This window comes from Perca fluviatilis, chromosome 11 (genome assembly GCF_010015445.1).
Source record: "Perca fluviatilis chromosome 11, GENO_Pfluv_1.0, whole genome shotgun sequence".
In the NCBI taxonomy this organism is placed as follows: Eukaryota; Metazoa; Chordata; class Actinopteri; order Perciformes; family Percidae; genus Perca; species Perca fluviatilis.
This window is the reverse complement of record NC_053122.1, coordinates 6946964-6950567: the sequence shown is the minus strand read 5'-3', so window position 1 is coordinate 6950567 and position 3604 is coordinate 6946964. Positions and strand designations below refer to the sequence as shown.

The window sequence follows — 3604 nt, the reverse complement described above, 5'->3', positions numbered from 1 at the left end:
TGATCGCCTGGAAATGTCTCGTTTAGCGTTCTGCCAACCAAGCCAGCGCTAGCGTTAGCTGGTAGCATAAGGGGAAGTTTGCCGATTTTCAACCAGCTCGGTGTACTGCCGTACGTGCTGACGAACGGCACCAGTACACTGAGGTCAGCGCCAGTAGTCTATATCCACGACGTTCCACTTCCGGGATTGCTCTTGTTCTGCTGGAAATTCTGTTCGGATGTCACTCTTTGGAAGATTTAAATGGACCCAAAAACCCCAAAACAAGTTCAGGTCTGTTTTAATGTACACCGTGCCATCCTTAGCATCGCTAAACCTCCGTCCTGATTGACGGGTCCTAAAGCATCCCCTGCTAAATGAACATCATGCTGTAACTAGCGATTGAGACCATAAACTCATTATGAAAAGGTTAACTTAGGTGATAAATCAAATGAGAAGTAGGCTCATTTTCTCATAGACTTCTATAGGAATGGACTTCTTTTTGGAGCCTGCTGGAAAGTAGAGAGAATGCAGGTTTAAAAGGTGCCCTGCCGCACGTATTTCATTACTTTGTGGCAATGTCTGAAGTTCTACCATGGACTCGGGTAAAAAAAAAATTGTGGAAAAAATGCCTTGGTTACCTTGTTTCAAGCCATTCTAGCGTGGTATAGAAAGCCTGCAGGAAGACTCAGCTCGATTTGTGCCAGTTCTCATAAATATTCAACGAGCTAAGCTGTTTGAATCCGACTGGCTAACAGCTAGCCAATGACAGCCTGGCTATCAGCATCCTTTACCCATCCTTTACTGGACGAGCTCATGAATAGTAATGAGCTCAGGCAATATGATGTCAGACTGACCAGCTTTTGTAATTGGCCCGATTTCTCCGCTTATTTCTGTTCAGTGGCTAGAGCTGACAGAGGAGGTAGCAGTTCATTTTCACATTCACAATATAACACAAACACATATTTCAAACAGATTTCAAAAAATACATGTAAAAACCGTTTTGTGTGGCAGAGCACCTCCTTGTGTTGTCCTTCGGGTCCCAGTGACCCGAAGGACAACACAAGGATTATGTACTTCAGTTTACTTTGTTGAGAATTGCTCTCTAAACCTTGTAAAGTAAGTAAGTAAGTAAAGTTTATTTCTAGAACACATTTAAACACAGTTTAAGCTGACCAAAATGCTTTACAAACAAGAACGAAGGTGCTGTATTAACCCTTGTTTAGAGAGCAATTCTCAACAAAGTAAACTGAAGTACATAATCCTTGTGTTGTCCTTCGGGTCACTGGGACCCGAAGGACAACACAAGGCACTTCAGCAGTGGGTTCACTTTTCAGTCTCGGAAGCTTCGTCCATTCTTTTTACAGTCCACGTTACAACCGGTGACTCTCTTCTTCCAAGCACTGGCAGCAACCACACGGAGAAAAAAGTTAGGAGTCCATTTAGACCAGAGACTAGATATGTTGTGATCAAGAAGGATTTTAATACACAAGGGTTAAAGACAGAACAACTAACACCAGTCACACTGTGTTAAGACACACACAGTGACCCTTATTAGCTTAGCACTACTTCCACGGAAATAGTTGTTTCATATTGCTTATCTCCGGTCTTGTTTCTGCACAGCGTTCCTTCTTTTCGAAAGAAATACTGATGTGTGAGGTAACATCTACAGTGGGCGGTCAGAGATCTACAGCACGGTAACTCAGCTTTAGACACACAGCAACAATGTTCATGCACAAAACTGGTGTTTAAACATTAATACATAGTTGAATGATATTACATCATAAGGCTTGTAGGGAAAATGTGGTGAAATAGAGCCGCGAAGTTCCTCCCTCTTCGGGTGGACCTCAAGGGACCTTATTTCGGAAAAAAATATGCTCAGTAGTGAACGGAGAGAGAATTTTTTTTTTATCCTGTTTAAATTGAGCCATGAATTACACATAGGATGTTCGTCCCTTTTAAAAAATTATTTGGGAACTGAAGAAAGTCTCAGTTTGCCTTAGTACCACTTAATTTCGTGTGAAACCGCTCAGTGAACTACATATTGTATTTCATCTTGCACAATTTACGTCACCTTGCTTGGTGCTCTGCTTGCTCGCTAGCTAGCTAGCTAGCTTAGCTCTGTTCCACAACACGTAAAGTTATGTCACCTGATGTGTTTGATCGGCCGAGAAGCGAAAGAACGTGCAAGATCCGTAGCTCGCGTGAGTAACGTTACATCATCCCGGTACTAAACACCGGCATCGCAGTTTCAGAGAGACGTCACTTACGCGACTTTGGGGTGTGTAGTCTTTCCAATTACGTGTTCTCACAGTCTTATACTTCAGCAGCTTAACGACAAACTAGACTTTTCTTGACTTGCTAAATTATCTTTTAAAATTGACAAAACGTGTGTAATTCATGGCTCAATTCAACGGAATAAAGAAAAAAAATATTTGACTCCTCGTTCACTAACTGTACGTATTCTTTCTGAAATAAGGGAAACGTTAAATCTCAAAAACGGCGTGCACCGTGTTACCACGGTTTCCTGGTTAAGCGACATGTTTCCTCGGAACGGCTTAGCGGTACGTTTTCTCTCGTTCGGTGGGCGTGTCTCTCGTTTATTGAGTGAGACCCAATCAGCAGAGACGGGCCTTTAAACTCTGAATAAAAAGGCGCAGCGCTTGCAAACACAACAGGGTGTTTAACGCACCCCCGTTTTAGTTTTAAATTAAACGCGTTGCTACGTTTTGTCGGGGCTGAGGGTGGCTGCACCAGAAGGGGCGGGACTTCGCCTCTCTATGGGGAACAGCTGGAAGACAGGTTACAGGAGTACAGCCAGGAGGTAGGATCCCAGGGGAATATGCACAGTGACCGGTTGTTCAGTTCAGTTTTCTTGCTACATTAAATAAAAGCTCCTGCTCAGGCAGCAAAAGAAGTGCGTCAGCCCTTTTTGTTAAACTACTGGCTGCAGGCTCAAAATGGGAGTTGGCTGAAACTGAGGATGAGGTTTCTTTTTTGTTTTATTGTCCTGTTTACGAGGACTTAAAGGAGAAATCCGGCCGATTTTTACCTGAATCTTGATCGCTAGATGTCTCCCGAGTACTGTCGACCAAAATCGGTGCAAGCAAACTGGAGTACAAACTTTGAATTCAAACGGTTTCTTCCCAATGTCTGAGTTGAAAACGCATCTTGTTGTCACGTAAGGGCCCTGTTCGTGGTGCACAGAAATTTTAAATTTCATTTTGTGTCTGTTAAGAGGCGCAAAGGCACTCTTTAGAACATGCCCCCACAACTGGCATTTTAGCTAACTGGGAGCTCTGGCCATTAGCTGCAGCTACTCCAGTTTGCTAGCACTGATTTTGGTCGTTTTTTTTCCCCTATCGACAGTACTCGCAGACATCTAGCGATCAAGATTCAGCTAAAAATCGGCCGGAGTTCTCCTTTAAGGGATGTAGTTTTTACTAAAATGAACTTCTATTTATGATTTATGCTGATTTCTTCGGGCTTTATGATTATGAAAAAAATCTGAGCTTGGGAAAGAAGATTTTGTTTAACAACGAGCTGTAAATTAACGTGTGCTTTTGTGAAATTGAATGAAACGGTTGAACGCTGCAACTGACATTTTTGGGGTCTCGTGAACCCCCCC

General features: G+C 43.0%; 1 protein-coding gene across 2 annotated transcripts in view; it reads right to left on the bottom strand.

The window, feature by feature from the left end:
• Positions 1–1437: 1437 nt before the first annotated feature.
• The window catches only part of LOC120568216 (glycogen debranching enzyme-like), a 58144-nt gene continuing 55977 nt past the window's right edge, over positions 1438–3604 (bottom strand). For both annotated transcript variants that reach the window (XM_039815572.1, XM_039815571.1), the window contains exon 35: positions 1438–3604. This exon is cut by the window's right edge and continues 935 nt beyond it. The gene's annotated coding sequence lies outside the window, so the exon portion shown is untranslated.